Source organism: Macrosteles quadrilineatus, unplaced genomic scaffold (genome assembly GCF_028750875.1).
Source record: "Macrosteles quadrilineatus isolate MER2022 unplaced genomic scaffold, UCM_ALF_1.0 Scaffold_8__2_contigs__length_117827958, whole genome shotgun sequence".
Taxonomy (NCBI): Eukaryota; Metazoa; Arthropoda; class Insecta; order Hemiptera; family Cicadellidae; genus Macrosteles; species Macrosteles quadrilineatus.
The window spans coordinates 74,784,415-74,802,728 of record NW_026542601.1 but is presented as its reverse complement, the minus strand read 5'-3'; the positions used below and the strand labels follow the sequence as shown (position 1 = coordinate 74,802,728).

At 34.3% G+C, this 18,314-nt stretch overlaps 1 protein-coding gene across 2 annotated transcripts in view; it reads left to right on the top strand.

The window, feature by feature from the left end:
• The first annotated feature begins 155 nt into the window (after positions 1 to 155).
• The window catches only part of LOC129001087 (alpha-tocopherol transfer protein-like), a 43,049-nt gene continuing 24,890 nt past the window's right edge, over positions 156 to 18,314 (top strand). The window contains exons 1-2 of one of the 2 annotated variants that reach the window (XM_054428258.1): positions 156 to 248; positions 14,331 to 14,374. The gene's annotated coding sequence lies outside the window, so the exon portion shown is untranslated. Of the gene's footprint in view, positions 249 to 7,445; positions 7,563 to 14,330; positions 14,375 to 18,314 lie in introns of those variants that run through there. The other variant, XM_054428259.1, reaches the window with a different exon arrangement.

Sequence of the window (18,314 nt, the reverse complement as noted above, 5' to 3'; positions counted from 1 at the left end):
TATATAATAATACAACTTTTTGATCACTAAACAAATATTACGTTTATACTACAAGTAATAAGTTTTAACCAGTAGTGATAAGAGAGCGGAGATAACTCCAGGGCTGTATCAGCAACAGCTGATTACTATTTGGCGGGTGGCCTTGGTCCGTTTGCCGCCATCGCGCCAGTCAGTGTCGGACCGCGCAGCTGGAACCGTCTACTGCGCAAACTCCGTCACTACGCCTGCGTACTCGATACCTCTGCGCGGTGAGTTTTGGTGTTTCCATAACAAAGACATGCATAGTCTACCGTGCGTGAAAAGTTCTTGGTGTGTTGTACAGATAGTTTTGTTGGATAAAATAATTATTTAGTTCTTGCCCTAATTAAGGAATACACATAAAACTGCTACATGTATATAATATATCCTGTAAACTTTCTAAACGTATAGTGTGAGTAGAGTGCTAATGGCACGTTAAACTATTTGATCAAATATATTGAATGTATTGAAGTGCTTAAGAAACTCATGTGAAATTATATACATATTGTATACAAAAAGGCTTGTCTTGTCAAAAAAACTCAGAAGCTGGTATGTTCGGGTTCTTGGGAGATGGTCTAGTGTTGGGGCTTCGGTGCCTGAGGTCCTGTGTTCAAATCGCCATCACAAATGGATTGTATCCATATTATAATTCCGCTACCCTCTAGGACTAGCCTGAAGTAATGTTTAAAACAGTTCTGGGCTAGAACTAGCCTCTTAAGATGTGAAGCTCGGACATAAAAAATGTTCGTGTTTACACATGGACACATTATAGAACATTAAAGTTAGATACATTGTTAAATTGAAGGTGATTTGGAAGATGTTTCCTTGTGTTGATTATGCATATTACCAATTAATTGAGGTCAGCTTGGCAAATAGAGATTGATGACTTGGCCAAACTAATACAGTACAGCCAGTACACTAACCTTATTTATATCTGACCAATTCAAAAAGGTCATCGTTACGACATTGTTAGCCCAATAATACAGTTTTCATCACTCTGTATTCGAAAATAGCCCATTTCCATACGCTGAGATCTTCGAAAATCCCCAATTGCCAAAAATAAAAAAACAAATAGTGATCAGCTGACTTTTCCTGACATTACTTTCGCTACACAAACAATACTTTGCCTGACATCAACAAAGTTACAATCAGCTGAATTTTACACTAAAATTAATTTTAATTGTACAGCCGTATTATTTTTAGATTAGAAAAATGAATAAATTACGAAATATCAGATTTTTTTTAGTTTGATGAAGTAGTTTTTTTCATCGTGATAAAAAGTATCGTTCAATACTCGTCACGAAATTCCCATTTCGGTGCTCGATAGTGTTTCCAATGTTCGTCTTAGACTTATTTACTTACTTAGTACTTTCTTGACTAGTAGTGAAATATACTATTTCATCATACTGTCCGGAAAACAGATATTTTTAGTTTTCTAAATCGTCCGCAAAATCATCGTTTTTTGGCACTTCAAATAGGGAACAGAAAACGCATGGTAAATTTTTCGATTCGCTAACCTCAAAAATGTTATAATTGCATTATGGAAACACTGCTAATCACACGATATTTTAAGTTATGTTAGTAAAAGCGAGAAATGTAAACACTAAAAACCAATTTGAATAACCTGAAATAGGTGGTATAATTTTGTAACGATTAGAAGGTTATTTTCACAGCATGATGAAAATAGTTGTTCATCACACGGAGCGAAAGTGTCTTTTTGGCACTTAATCGTATTTCCGTACAATTTTCGTACTTACGTAAAACTCAATTACGCACCAAAAAGAGCCACTTTCGCTCCTAGTGATGAAAACTACCATTTTCCATCAAGACTAATACTGGAACACAGTTTGAACTAAAAGCTAAGATTTAGGATTAACTTTGGGTGGTTTTACAAAAGCTTACTAAAGTATGACAATTATTCTAAGTACTGTATACGCACTAATGTGTTTATCTAATCCAAACTTCTGTAATCAGAGTGGCTCTTCCCACTGTGTCAGAGATATCATTATCATATGTAAATAATATTGCACATCACAAACTGTACATGCACAGTGTACTCTTCACAATATTTCGAATGTCCAAATTTTTATTTCTCATACCCATGTCCATGAACATTTTACAATTATGCATTCGCAGTACGGTACGGAGATAAATTTACTTCCGCTTCCCTGCTGATATCTTGTGACGTTGCAGACTTCAAAGTGAATTATTACTTCATCTACAACTATAGTCTAGTCACAGTAACCACTATGTTCACAGATGCACTCAGATCAGATAATGTTAGTTCTAGCGAGTGCACGTTTTCGTGATTTAGTGTACGTAAGCTTTACTGCTCTCAGTACCACTGTACCACATCAAATAACTTAATCTGTTTAGAGGGTTTGGTTTTATAATCACAGATACACAGAGGATTTCCTCATATAGGTGACACAAAAGTATTACTTCAGTATGGTAAAACCTTAAGAAACATTATGTGCATAAAGAATTTGTGTTGAGGTATTTAGAATTTCTAGACCTGTAATGTAAAACCAGATAGATATACAGCGTTTCAACCATAACCAACACAAGTAGACTTCTCATCCCATTGTAAATTTTGAAGCTCATTTTCGTGTCCAGTTCATGTCCGGTGACACTGATCGCTAGTGTTGACGAAATTTGTTTCTATTATTTTAGGGTTAATTTCATGTTTGTGCTTTACTGTTAGGTTAAATAACAAGGGGGCGAGTTAGTGTTTATGAGTTGATCGTTTTATTTGGTTAAACGAGGTTTTGAATGACTGAAATAAGAAACAAATTGTAAACAAAACACAACCTTTACAGTGCACCGGACAGAAAGAACAATAACATTGTCTTCAGCTGATCCATTAGAATGAGACAACAATTAATTAATGGAGTATGTTTTATCTAATGAAAACAAAACCGTAGTTCTACAAGTATGTTTTTCTTCTTCCAGTTTATTAGAGTGATTGCGTCGTAAATATTACAGAAGTAAATTTACCTAATACAGGAGGTAAAAATATGTTTGATAAAATAAAAGTAGGTAGTTGCAGAAATTAAATTATTTGATGATGAAATTTGTGTCAAAAGCATACTTGACCATACAGCTTACACCTCAAACAAACTAATTACAAACCATTCAATATGATTTTACGGTGCATTAATTTTATCATGACAATAAAATGTAAGGCAACGAACGCTTGGCTGTATTGAAGTTCGCTCATTTGTACGAGTCATTTGATTTTGTAAACTATACGCTCTAGCCTGGTATTATTATTCATATTACTTCAGGTTGTGTCATTTTCTCTTATATTATATATTGGTGATTTGCAGTAGCCCACTTGAACCTAGGACCTCTGGGACGAAGTCCCGCGCTCTGATACTAGACCAACTAACTTCCAATGATTTTAAATTAGCAAATACGAACCTAATTAGTCTTCATCTTAATTGGTAATTGATAATTTCAATTCGAGTTCTTAGCTGCAGTCGCCTCGTCTCAGCAATTATATCCTGAAAGTTAACTATGGGGCGGTTTTAAACAATCTTTAATTAGTTAACGATCCTTTAGAAAGTAAACTAGTTAATGATCAGTTAGTTGGATAGTTAATTGTATTAATCAAACTGAGATGCTCACCTAGCTCTGTGAGTACAAATATATACGTAATATAATGCGAGTGCAGATATTGTTTTTAAGCTGATTCGGAATCCATTGATCTAATGTGAAACCAAGTTTGAAGGTGTCACAAATTTCAAATCAAAACCTTGTAGAATCATATTTGTTCGATAAATAAGTAATTTAAGCAGTAGAAATAATTCTTTTTCAGGGGTCAAAATTTTAGTTCAAAATTTTATTTTCCGCTCTGAACAGTAAAAATAAAATAGGTAGTTTAAACAATCTTATATATAAAAACGTGACAGGGGTATTTTTATTTCACGATTCTGAATCAACCACTTGACGGATTTTCATGATTTTTGTGTTGAAAGAAAGATATTTTGAGAACTAGGGAATGTCGAAACCATAATTTTAGTTTAGGGTTTCAGTTTTTTATAAAATAAGTTTAAAATTTTAAAAAGTCTAGCAGCCGACGCTAACATTCTACACTAGCTTTTTGTATAAAGCCATTTGCTCAACGTAACAGCTGTAAACATTGGCGTGTGTGACACAAATTCAGCATTTGGATAATAATGACATGCATAGGGTTGACTTATTTATACTATATGTAATGCTATACTCATTTAAACGTTCATTTATTGGCTAAGATGTATTGATAAGATGTATGGTATTGGTAAAATGTTCTATTTAATTTATTTTTTGAGCAGTCTTTAAGAATATTTTACGTTTGTTTTAGTGCAATATAATTTGTTATAACCAGTGGCTGGTTGAATATAAAACATTCTTTAGAACTATCAGGTTAGTTTATTATTCTGTGATTTTTCCATTGGAAATAAGAATGATTGTATAACTATTGCTGTATACGAATCGAAGCTCAGGAATCTTCAAAAGAAAGATTATGCAAATTATTTTTCTTTCTGTTCGACTTTTTGAGGAAAGAATAGGAAAATAACAATGTTTACATGTTTTAATTCATCTTGGCAGCTTTTTTAACAGTAAATGTTTAACTTTGCTTGGGTTATAAATGGAAATATTGATACAGTATAACTTCAGTTTTAGTTGATTACTAAATTCCCGTACGTAATTTCTTGATTTATATTTTTGTTTCTATTGTTAAACAATTATCATTAAAGTTTACAGTACTGTACTTCCTTTGGTAGATTTTCGAAAGGCTTAGCTGTTGTATTTGATAATTTTCTAGTAAGTATAATAAACAAAATTAACAATGTGAAACTGTAGGTTATAAAGTAGGTTAGTATTTTTCATACATTATGCATTCTAGTTAGGCACATTTATTTATTTTTCTTATCGGATGCTTTAAGCTCCGGAATCAGAAATCAAACTTATAATTCATCATATATTCTGTGGAAAGTAATGTAAAAGGTTGGTGATAAGTCTTGAATTTTTTATGTCTACACTATGCTATTGGAAGGATGTAGATTGAATTTTATGGTAGTTAGTTAAGAGTTATGGCCCAGATGCGGAAAATATGTTTGCTTTGAAACGGCGTATGTTATTGTAATTTATGTAGCGAGTGAGATTGATTACGTACCATAATAATCAAATCCACAATTGTTGTAATGTTCAATAACCAATAACCAGTAACCATTGAGGCATTGTTATTGCACATACATAATCATATCCTTTGATTCACTCGATTACCGTATTTAGATCGGACGATAATACTGTAGTAACCTGCCGCAGCTAAGGTTGGATTTCGAGATGCGCTGGAACAGTATCTATGTATTTTTAACCGATTATTCATACGCAATTTCCATGATTATAGACGCATTTTTCCATCAAACTAGTCCGGCTAATCAATGCTTATTGTTGTAAACGACAAGGGTTTTCATTACTCCTCCTACCAGAAGACCGCCGGGTCGATCCGGCGTAAAGTCGTCGTTCCTTGATCATTCATCGGAGTTCTAATAAACAATAACTAAAGAACATAATGATCTCGACAGAAACCAAAACCACCATCTTATCAATTCAAAACTCATCCTTCACTCATTTTCCACCACACCCCCTAACGTGTCAGGTAGTATAAAATATAATCTAATAACAAAATAAAAACAAAAACTTGGTGATTTCGAGATCAAAAGGTAGAAGTTTGTTATTAGCGTGAAGATTACACCATCATATTACAATGTATAAGTACTCTAGGGTCTAGAAGAAGAGGACATCTTTCCAATTATAATTTTTCTGAGTCTACAAGATAAAATATAGAAAATACGATGATCGTCTCTATATGGTTTATAAAAAACACACGTATATGAAGCAAATAATAAATTTCATTGTTATAGAGAACCATACAATGGAACGTAGTAAAGTATCTGATCTATATGGTCGATTTACAGCTACAGGTCTGCATGTACTACTGTTTGTGGAAACCTCACACCAACCACAATAACCACATAAACAACAACGTGAAGACACGCTGACCACATCCACTGTACAACATACCCCACATGCAAAACAACAAAACCCTATCGTCACCAACAAGTACTGAAATTTGCTAAATAGTAAAACTCCGCACTCTATAATCAGCAAATGCGAATGTTCCAACCCTGTCCAAGGATGGAGAGGGTCTGTGTGTCCCAAATTATCTAATTGATAGATATTTTCAAGAAAAAGGTTCAATCAGAACATATTACATATGGATTCTAATTCTAAATTTACGCTAAAGCAGCCTCCACTCACAAAGGTACATGGTAAAGTCAAACGCGTCTTTCCTAGTTATAACGAGTCGTTTCAAGTAGGTCTGGCGAGATTGCGCCAATCCACATCCAGTTATGTTCGCGCTTCGCCAATCAGTTGGAATAATTATGTGGTTGAGGATTTTTATTAATTAGTTTCTACTATTCGTGACTTGTTGGTTTCATCTTGATTGCAGACTCCCTTTCATGTTTGACTTTTGCCTCTTCCTCCATCTTCCTCCTTCTTCCACATTCTTCCTCCATCTTGATCCCTCTTCCTTCCTCTTCCCTTTTCCTCCCTCTCCCTCTTCCCACCTCTTTCTCTCTTCCTCTCCCTTCCTCCCTCTTCCTCCATATTCCTCCCTCTTCCTCCCTATTCCTCCCTCTTCCTCCCTTTTCCTCCATCTTCCTCCCTCTTCCCCAATCTTCCTCCTTCTTCTTCCCTCTAACTTACTCAGTATTAGTGTTGCATTTCTAAAGATAAAATCATGTTACTCATGATTGTGTTCTTCCTGGTACATAAGTGTATAATGGTGTTTGTGAGAAAATCAAGTGTTAGTTGCCTCATTTAGACTACATATACGAGCGTCCCTTACAGAAACCTTAAAAATGTCAGTGTAAATACCACATAAAAACTTCTCAAATCAGGACCATGTTTCCATAACAATGGCGAATACATGCCGAGACATGAACATGTTATGGTGCTAATGCGAGCTTAATATTGTATAAATAAAGTATGTCAAACCTAGTTTTGTTATTGGTGAACAGCCCAGGACCTAGAATGGAAGCGAATTGAAATTTATTCTATAAAATTCAACTTCTAGCTAGGCTAAAACATTTATTTTATGGCAAACGTAATCACGGTTAAATACCAAATGAAGTTAGGCCAGTCCGTTTTATAGTACCTGGGGACCGAGCCATGGCTTGGTAGTTTATTTTCATTGTACACCTGTATCGAGTAATCTTTGCTCAATAGTAACAACTGATGTTTTTCCCTTTGTACTGTATTTTGCAATTTGCTAGTATTATGTGGATGGCTCGTTATAAACACATGTTACAAGTCTTCTGTTTACCATTTCCTTGTTAATTTGTTCAAACAACATGATAACTTAGTAGCCAATAAGACCAATGTTAAATTTTAAAATAAGTTGTGTAGTGAAATAAGAATTTGGTTTTCAACGGATTTGTCTACTATGGATTGCCTAAAACATCGATCAACATATTCATTCCTTTCATGAGGTATTTTATAAATTTTGATAACAAAAAAATTGTTAGCCTATAGGCCTATAGATTATTTCATAATATTAACCATTAAAACAATAGGTAGCCTACATGGTTAAAAGTAAACTATCCATATTAGAGTATTCTCGATATACGTTCCTACTTTAACGTTTCAGTCTAGTAGCTCAAACCTTGCCTAGTGTTCGCTAGAAAGTAGTTTACTGTTGAATAATGTACATTTATGACTCTATCTGGGCATTGAACAAAAAGTGAAAGTTTACCATTTCATTCACGTCCGGAGAATTGAAAGACTAGAGAAGAACAACTTTGTGGTGCAAAGCGATTAACACGTTAGAAATCAATGTCAAATGTAAATATCAAGCACAATAAATGCTACCAGTGAAACATGCACCAATACAGCATAAAAATTGTAAAAAGCAAGCACCAGTACTGCTTGTCAGAGTAAATGCATACTTTAATACTTAGCCTACTTATTTTGTCTTAAGGCGCTAGGCACGAGCCCGGGATTGTTTTCACATTAGCCCTACTTCAGGCTAGACCTAGAGGTTGCGACAAAATCACTTGGATTCTATCCATTGGTGATAGGCGGGGTTTGAACCCGAGACCTCAGGGCCGCGCTCTTAGAGTCCAGAATCAAGAGTCAAGAGTAGACCAGTTCATTCCCCAGCCTACCGAAGATAGAAGAGCAGAACAGAATGAATTCTAGCAATAACAAGACTCGTCCAATGTACGATTGATTTCTACTTAACATCTATTCAGTTCTCGATTTTCAATTACCGTGAAAGTTTCGTGCGGTAGCTAACGAGCCATACAATTTTGCAACAACCTGTTTCAAAGGTTGAAACGATTTATATTGAAGTGTCTAACCTATAATTACTTTTCGGATTATGTTTATCATGATTATTGTTCGTCAATTACTACTATGCGCTTGTGTTTAATGAACAACAACTTCTGAAACTAAAGAAATGCACCGCTTTAATATTAGTAGTAGGACTATTCTACATTTCAACATAAAACTAGGTATGTATTGTTTCGGGATGTACATCAACGGCATTGGTATAAAAGGCAAAAAAAGAACATTCAAGGCGGTTAACAAATTTATAGATACAAGGTCTTCTGCAGTTTCACTGGCTTTAGATACTCAAGTATACACATACAACTGTATAAAATGGATGTAGTCAGTTGTTATATTGTAAAACACATACAGTAACTGAACACAACACAAGAGTTTCATTGTTAGCTAAAAACATTTATTTCCCCTCTTGGACACGTGGTAATCTGACAAATTTACCGAGTAAAACAGAAAACATAGCATACCAACTCTGTCAAAGGCTCCGTTTAACCACGAAATATTTATAAACCTCTCACAAAATTTAGTATGAAAGTGAAAATGTTAACAACACCGTACTACATCTACAGTTAAACGTACCACAGTTTTGCATTTATGAAGCAAGGTTTGTTGTACGCCAGTGGCCATTCTTTACAATTTTAAGGGAAAGCGGTCCAAATTTATTATAGGCTACTAAAGTTTTGTGGATGTGCCGGGAATTGAACCCGTCCCTGCAACAAAGTCCGAGACACTAACCACTCGGCTAGCACCCCCAACAATTACTTGTTTTGTAATATGGTCTAAAGTAGTTCCACACAGTATAGCCTTTGATGACGAAACAGCCAAACACTAAGGAAAATGCTGACGAGGAATGGAAAGGCACTTCCAGCTGCAGGCAGTAGTGACGCGATGTTTGCAATGAATGTAGATTGTGCACTTCAAAATAACGAGCTATGATGAGCGTCATGGACGATATAATATCAAATCAGATTCCCTTCATAGAGAAAGTACTCAGTCTTGTACGGTGGCGTATAGAGATTGACGATGATTGGTGAATACGTAATGTCGAGTGGTGACGGAGAAACTTCAAGTCATCAGATTCACTTGTTTCACAACGCCGTTAGCTTTATGTTCACAGCCATCATCCGGAAATGGCGTCGTTTTAGCTGTCGTCATGCAGAAATCTTCATCAGCATCATCAGACGCCTGGGAAAGACTTTCACTGACTCTTAAGGTTACTTTGGAGATTGATGGAACTTGGTTGTGGGTGTACCTCACAAAGAATAATGTTCTGTTGATGGTATTGTGAGAGTTTGAGGCATAGAAGATCGAAAAATGAAATTTCTTGACTTGTAGGTATGCAATGCCTTATTCAATTATTCTTTGTAGGTTATTCATTTATGCCGACAGGTGGAATAAACAGCAGATGACGATGGTTACCTTGTAACGTTTAATAGCCGAAGGTTCATCAGCATATTAAGATTGAATGTACAACCAGACTATTAAATATCTAAGCGGAATGGCCACATGCACTTTATAAGGAGTGTAGCTGGTATCAATATACGGCGTAAAAGTTTAATCGACTGCAAGAACCTCTTTCAATAGACGTTATGTTAGGTTCATACTAAGTTTAAAACGCGTTTAAATGTGTGATCCAATCGTTTGTAAAAATGTCTTGTTCGGTGATGAAATTGAACGCCTAAATTACGCCCAGGCTTTTAACGTGACATCTGTCACCGATGCAAGTCTTTGGTCTGAACCATGCCCACTATAATTGTACTGACTTGTTTTTCTAAGCAATGGTAATCTATCAGAGAGTTGAAAAACACTTTTTTCTACAATGGCTGAACTACTTGAATCTAATATAAAATCCATTCATTTTTCTATGACGGTATATCGCTAGCTCATAAGACAAGCTTCTAAGCTTATAAACTTCTTCTAGGCTGTTGTAGTGCTGTTCAGTAATTGAGTTTAACAAAAAAAATTTAAATATCTAAATTATCTTTTAGAAAGCGTAATATTTATCAAGAGTCAAATTATGTTACTGCTGAAAACAGAGGTATCACAGTGAGTGAACATAATCCAAACTTGTATTTGTGTTATTCATGGTTTTTATCATAAGAACAACAATTCAAAAACATTGTGAACAATGCAACAATAATGCAAGAACATTGTAAATGTAACACGTCAAGATCGTTTAACCGACAGATGGAGAAGTGAAACTGAACAGAGACCAGGAACAACAACAATGCACAATAACAATGACTCGACCAACACTGATGACGATGGAGAGTTTCGCTACGTAACCTTGCTAACCACCCCAGTGAATCACTAGTCATTGTTGGCCAACTTGTCTGTTAATGGTAACATTCTCTGCTTCCTCTGTTTGCTTTTGTCTTTTTTGTTTTCCAAGGATTTGGCATAAATGATAATTGAGTCGGAAAACTTCATGCTCTAACAAAGGATTGGTTTAGTTTTGATTCTTCTTTGTGTGTTTTGCAAACTCATTTGTTATTTTTGTTTCCTGCTCGTATTTAGGAATTGTGACTCTTTGAGAAGTTTGATGTTATATTGATCGTAATTATGAAATAAAATCTAGTATTGTAAAAAGTGCACAGTATTTTGTCTTTTAAACATGAGAAATTCTCATTTTCATTCTATTAGATAAGATTAGATTTGTATGCATACAGCACATTAAGTTGCGAAAACGACACATTAGTTGTAAAACGAAAATAACCGATGAACGAGTGTTAAATGGATACTCCCCACAAGAATAATTGTTAAAAACTTGATTAAAGACGGCTGTTGATGTAAACAGTATTTTTTGACGATGTACGCCCCTGTATTTCTCAACGTTAAAGCCCTCATAGGTCCTTTAGATGCTTTTATTGCTGGTGTCGGTCCTTAGAAAGTTTTGAAATATTTTTTGATGGATTTCATCCCTACTAGTTCTTTTGAAAATCAACTCAGTCAGTCCTGGACTTCACTTATTCAGTGACAAAGACTTCTCGCCAGTCATTCGTCGCTTGCACAATTCATCTTCTTCTTGAAGAAGTATTCACCAAGGCTGTTATGAACGTTGTGAAAAGGCATATTGACAAATAAACAGCTGATGAGCAAACTTTGTATAATTCCATACGTAAGTTTAAAGGCGGAATGATATATTCAACACAGGCATTGACCAATGACGTGGAAGAAACCACTAAAAGCATTCCCGAAAATCCATTGTGTACATCAGTGCAGCTGGTAGAATAAGGTTTCAGCAAGGTCATTTGTTCAACAGGTACCAGTTTTTGTGTGTTTGGCCTTGTGTTTTCGATGGGTTTCTTCCACGGTTGTAGCGAGTTTTACATAACTAGTTATAACACTTTTTGGTTCAATTCCTTGGAAGCTGGGCTAATTTGATTTTAATTTACTGGAATAAATAACTTTACCAACGTTTGATCTGTTATTGAAGCAAAGAATAACAATAACATCGCAACCAGTTGAGCAACATGAAACTAACAACACATGATGTGGGAAATATTCTAAAACGGTTTTGGTTTTTGGGTAAGAATGTATTAAACCACTTGATGGAATAATTGTTTAAATATGAGACGCACGACGATTGCAACAATTCTAATAATTGAAACTTGCATTTGAGACTAAAAGTTGGAAATACTTTTCCCGTAAGAATACTGAATCCAACATAAATTCTCTTCAACAATCCGTATTTTACTATAGCTAACCAGAGTTTACATGGAGTTTTGTCAAAGAAGATACTAAATAATTCGCAAGTGCTAATAAACTTGATTGACCAAGAAACTCCATTAAATTCCACTACTCATTAATCCGACCAATCTAGCTAAACACATGTTACCAACTTCACATAAATATTTATACCCGCTTATTAAGTCCATTCCCAGACTAAAAATACATCTAAATGTCCAAGTGATATCCTGACATTTCCCATATAACCATTACCATCAAGGGTTTCAAGGTTTTAGTAATCTCATTGCAGAAAATTCGTAACAGCAACTGCTGTAGTGGCCTTGGTTTTATTAACAGCGTACTCTGGACTTCATTCCGAGATATATCACGGAAATTATTAAGTTTTATGGTCAATGAAATGATGTTTTCGTGTTAGACAGTGATAAGAATGTTCACACTATAGTAATTAAGCTATTTTACTTCTAGTGTGAATGTGAAAAATGAGATGTTAATTTAAGATGGTGTTAATTAGTGTCAGTCGTTTGTTTTGTTGTTGGTCGAATAATAGATTTTAATGAATGGGTAAAGTTGAAGCGCTGCACGGAATAATAATCTGTATAACGGTACGTCCAGAGTGCACGCCGATTCGGATTCAGATTTAAGATAATGTTGTCAACATTAAAAATACCAGCCCTAACAGCATAGTGTATAGTGTCTTTGGTTTGTTTGTAAGTATTTCTTCATACACTTTAAGACGTGTTCGTCATAAGATGATGACGTCACGTCAACAGCTGATGACTATTGTTGACGTTGATTGTTGACAACCACAAACCGCAAACGCGAAGGCCGGGATAAGTATGCGGTTGCAGGTGAAATCTTTCGTATGTTGTTTGAGTCGGCCGTCTTCTGCAGTCACAATGTCTTCAGTCCCTCTTGCAGTGAGAGCAATAATAAAATATTCGTGGATATCTATTATATTATTAAAGTGATACAATGTAATACAAAGTGATATTTAAGTAAACGGTTAAGATAATTTACCAAGTAAAATAAAGACATATGGTAAATCAAAAAGAAGCTTAGATGGTGTAGATTTGCCGACGGATTATCGGTATGGACAAATTCTTTAGGGCTCTGTCCTACAGGCCGATTTCCAAAGTGATATGCTTCAAAAGTTTAAATGCATGGTGATTGGTGTAAGGAAAAACATTTTAGTCATGTGCTGACGTCACCCAGATTGCAAAAGCCATTTTAATATTTAGAAAAAAATATAAAACCATAACAATCCAAAATCAAAACAAATATATACTTTATATGTGACATTTACAATCAGGTGATTTTCTGTTTGCAATCTGGGTGACGTCATCCTATGACGGGAGTATGACACCTATATTTATCCTTTCACCATGGTTTAAATTATAAAACAGCTGGTCAATACAATTAACTGGCGATTGTTTACTCGAAAAAAGATGTTTGTGATGCTTTATTTGGTAGTAAGAGGGTTATGTTTGGTTAAAAGAAAGGTAGTATATGTTTTGTAGAGTATTGATCACAGTTTCATTTGTAATATATACACTAAGCTGCATGTAAAGAGGCTTGACTAAAATTGAAGAATTATGGTAAAACGTCTCATTCATGAAGCATGAATATCAAGTACCGTAATTGAAGTTATTGCTACACTAGGTGTGTCTAAGATTTGGATCTATTGACATGAAAAGTACGGTTTGAAAGTAAGCAGGTTTACACTTTTAAAAACTTTTTTTTCTTTCAAACTAAATCTTAGAGTTGCAGTATTTTAACAGTAACATCAGCACCACTATATATAACACTGTAATGGCTGCCTAGGTCACATTTTCTTCCCGTTGCAAAGCACGGGTATAACAGCTCGTTTTTGTTTAATTTATCACAAAGTTAAGTTTATCGTTATAAGTCGATATGAAGAAAATGTTTTGAATACTGTATCTGCAGCTCAGCGCACTCATATATTTAATTACATGACAGTTTAGAAAAGTAATTGAATTGAATTATTGTCAGAAACCATTGTGTTAATCATATTTTAAACAAATGTCTAAAGTTAGTTTGGTTTTGTAAAGTACTGTTCAATATTCATACCGAATATGATAGCTTTTTAATACGTCTATTGCGTGAGATAGAACCGTAACACGAAATCGTCATTGTTAATATTTAACAGCGAAAAATTGTTCTGGAACTTATAAATCTTTAATAACAGTTTCTGTTGTTTTTCACAGACGCTGACCCATGTATTGAGATCTACACTTCTTTCAAAAACCAAGTGAGTAACATTTTAATCTAATAACGTAATATTATAGATCCGTAAAAGTATAAAATGTAGAATAAATTGATTATTTTACTCATTTACAGAAAGAGTTCAAAACCGAAAAAACAAAAACGAGATAAACTAGATATAATTGCTATAAAATATGTTGCGGTTTTAACTGCTTGATTTGTGGTCCTATGGCTACTAATGTCTGTCTGATGGCACTTGTCACCTGCCAGGTCTACATGGGTTCAAGGTCCAGATGGAGGGTCACGAGACAGGTTCCATTATACATACTACAATCACTTTGCCCCTTAACGTTGTTTTCTTAAGTCTGTCAATAGTAAGTGGTAGAGAGTAAGAACGTACCACCTCTAGAAATATTTTTACATTTTTCTGATTTTGTAAATCAAACAATATATAGTTTATAGGCCTAAGCTTTAGAAATAGGAATTAAGTGCAAATTGCATTACAGTAGTACCAAACGTTTCTGTTCCACAGTACTTAAAACTCTGTGTTTTCAAAATGTTCATGATTTAAAGAAATGTATTATTCTCGGTACTACGATAACTGTATTGACTTTGATATAGTATTAGGATAAGCCTCCTTAAAAAGTATAGCATTATAATTCATTACGATTGTTTTGTACATTTTGCTTAGGTAAATAATTAAAAATAACAAGTTACAAAATATTAATCCTATTACCCCACTACTAAACATTTCCGCAATGGGGGAACCTATTCTCAAGAAAACTAAAAGAAATCTTCAGACACTGGAAACAATGACACATGGGTCAAAGTAATTTATTCTCAATCCCAACCTTTCTATTATCTTCAGAAATTGTAGGGAAGCCATGATTTCCAACCCGTTTTGGATATCGAGGCAATGCTGAATATCACGTTGATTTCATCTAACTGGAGAACATCAGTTCCGTCTGTAGAAATTTGTGAATATTAACGAAAATTGAATTATGCCATACACTTTTTACATTTTCTTCTGTATTCTCGACCTTCTTTTACCTTCTTTAGTAGTCATTCATTTGTATGGAAAAGCATCACAATTACTTAACAACCTATTACGGAACTATCGTTATAATCCAAAAGTGCTTTTCTTTGCAGATAAAAAGCCAATTTATTATATGAATAACCTATGGACTAGTAACTTGAATGACGAGTCCATAACAATGGAACAGGCTACATTTTACTTTCATTGTAGTAGTTAATATTGAATTATAGGATTATAGATACCTAAAATCTCACCCTAAGCGTGCTGTATGCAACATACAGTACACTTAAATGCCGTCCACCTTTGGATTTGCTTTCATTATGATTACCTAAATAAAAAGCTAGTTTTAAACGAAGGTTTTTTAAAACGTGCAAAGGCTTGTTGGGGTTTTTACGAGTAGTTGCATGTATTATTCTTGAAAGATATATTACTTTCCCTAGATCCTGTGATTATTTTAAATTTTATGCTCTTTTCTTACATACGTACACCTTGACCAAACCTGAACTTATACTTACGTTCAATACTAATCATCATAACTGTGTCCTTTCCGCCTAATTTTACTGCAATAAAACAATTAAAACTTATCATAGGTTGAATTCTGAAAAAAAAACACATTTATGGGACCCTTAATAAATTCCGGTGGCATCTGTGGTTGGCTTATTTTATTCACGCAAATCCACATTACTGTATTGTTATGTTCAAACAAAAGTTTCACTTTATCAATCCAAAATTTAGATGAAATATACAGTAAATCACGAAAGATATTACCTCAACTGTTTTTACGGAAGCTTTATGAGCTCTTGAAAATTATCTCAAGAAACAATTTTCATTTCACCTTTGATGAAATTCAGTTGCTTTTCAAGAAACCGACTCGATTCTACATGTTGTTCTAGGTAAACACATTTCTAATTCTTCTAATTGCATCCACTTACCACCCTTACGTCTAGAAGGGTATAAGTTTTGCACTCCCATTAATAACCATTATTAGAGAAACGACTTGCACATTCATCACTTAAGACATGTCATAATTATCTAAATGGGGCAGAGCGGGTACCTGTAGACCACACCGGTGGACGGCAATGGTGAGGGGGTACCTCATAAGGAAAAATGTCTTTTCGTGATGAAATTTAATTCCAACCAAATGGTCCATGTCTAGTGATGAGGTTTCGGTTTCGCTAGAGTAAGATTGTTTTACACTAGTGTCGATGACGTAGGTGTTAACCAAACGTAATTATAATATTATAAAACAAAAATTTGATCTTTTTATGATTTTACAAGACTATGTGATGTTTACATGTTGTTTCAATAACTGTCATGTCGTATACCCACTTGGAAATATGTAAAAATAGAATTTAAGTTTAGGTAAATACAATTTATAAGTTAACTAACATATTGATAGATAGTATTGAAAATTGTATCATGTAAATATGCTGTTCGGACTAAAAAAAGCCCAATACAAGAAACCAACAAGCATACCCAATAAACAAAACACCAATGAAATGTTTTGAATGATTTAATGTGTTTGCTTCAACGAGCACGTTTGCTTGGCTCTTGATAATTAGTAGTTGAAATGCGTTTAAAAGACCTTGATTTTTACGACGCATTAAAAATGACTTAATTGTTAAGACGTGCAATAATTCTTAAGGATTACTAATTAATAAACTGTGCAGTTTGTTCTTAACTGTGACCGGTGTTAGTCCTTCTCAAGCAGATTTCCAGTTAATCCCATTTATTTTATTAATTTAATTTTTAGATTAACTTACAATAAATCTTGTTGAAATAATTTTTATTTTACGTGTAAAGAAGAAATATTTGCTTGGATTGATAACCAATAACGTCACTAAATTAGATACTTAAAATAACTTTCCAAACACTAAGATATTACAGATCAAATTATTCAGCTATGTATTCGGAGGTGTCAAAGAAGCGATGGAAAACTGTTGTAAGCCTTATAGTCCAGGAGCTGAGGGGGGTTGAGCATGCATGAAAGTAGTACGCAATGTTATTGCTGATTATTGTAATATGGACTATGGTGATCAAAATTACGTATGTCGCCTATTTCAAAAGTGGTCGATAAGGTGGGGGGGAGGGGGCAAACATGGCGGTTTGCGCTATGCGTTAAAACGCTGATAGTTCGAAAACGGTAAAAGATAGAACATCGGTTAAAACGTCGTTGTAATCCTAAAAATGTGGCCAACAATAATGGTCATTGGGTCCGAGGTCGTATCTCTATAAATAAACAAGTTATTGTATAAAATATGTAAAAATGGACTTTTCGTGTAGATTTTTTACCGAAAGTAGAATTAATTTGTGAGTGTCGCAAAGAAGTAATATCAAATATCTTTGCTGATAGTTGTAATATGGACTGTGGTGATACAAAATACGCATGTCGCCTACTTTTCAGGTGGTCGAGAACTTGGGGGGAGGGGGGCAAAGATGGCGGAACGCGCTATACATCGAAATGACTGTAGCTCGAGAACGGTACGAGATAGGACATCGGTTAAAACGTAGTTTTAATCCAAAAAATATTACCAATAGAAAAGGTTATCGGGTAAAAAGTCGTATCTTAACTAATAAAAAAGTTATAACAATAATAAGTTTAACAAAATCTACATCGTACAGCTATTTTTTTCGAAAATCGTATGGATTTTTGATAAATAATAGTGTAATTACTTAATTACTCGGCTAAATATTAACTAGATGCATTTTCTTATAAGAAAAAAATATATTATTACGAATACATTTGGTTTAAAATGTAAAACACGAAAAAAATAAAAAAATGTAAAAAATAGCTGTACGATGTAGATTTTGTTAAACTTATTATTGTTATAACTTTTTTATTAGTTAATATACGACTTTTTACCCAATGACCTTTTCTATTGGTAATATTCTTTGGATTAAAACTACGTTTTAACCGATGTTCTATCTCGTACCGTTCTCGAGCTACAGT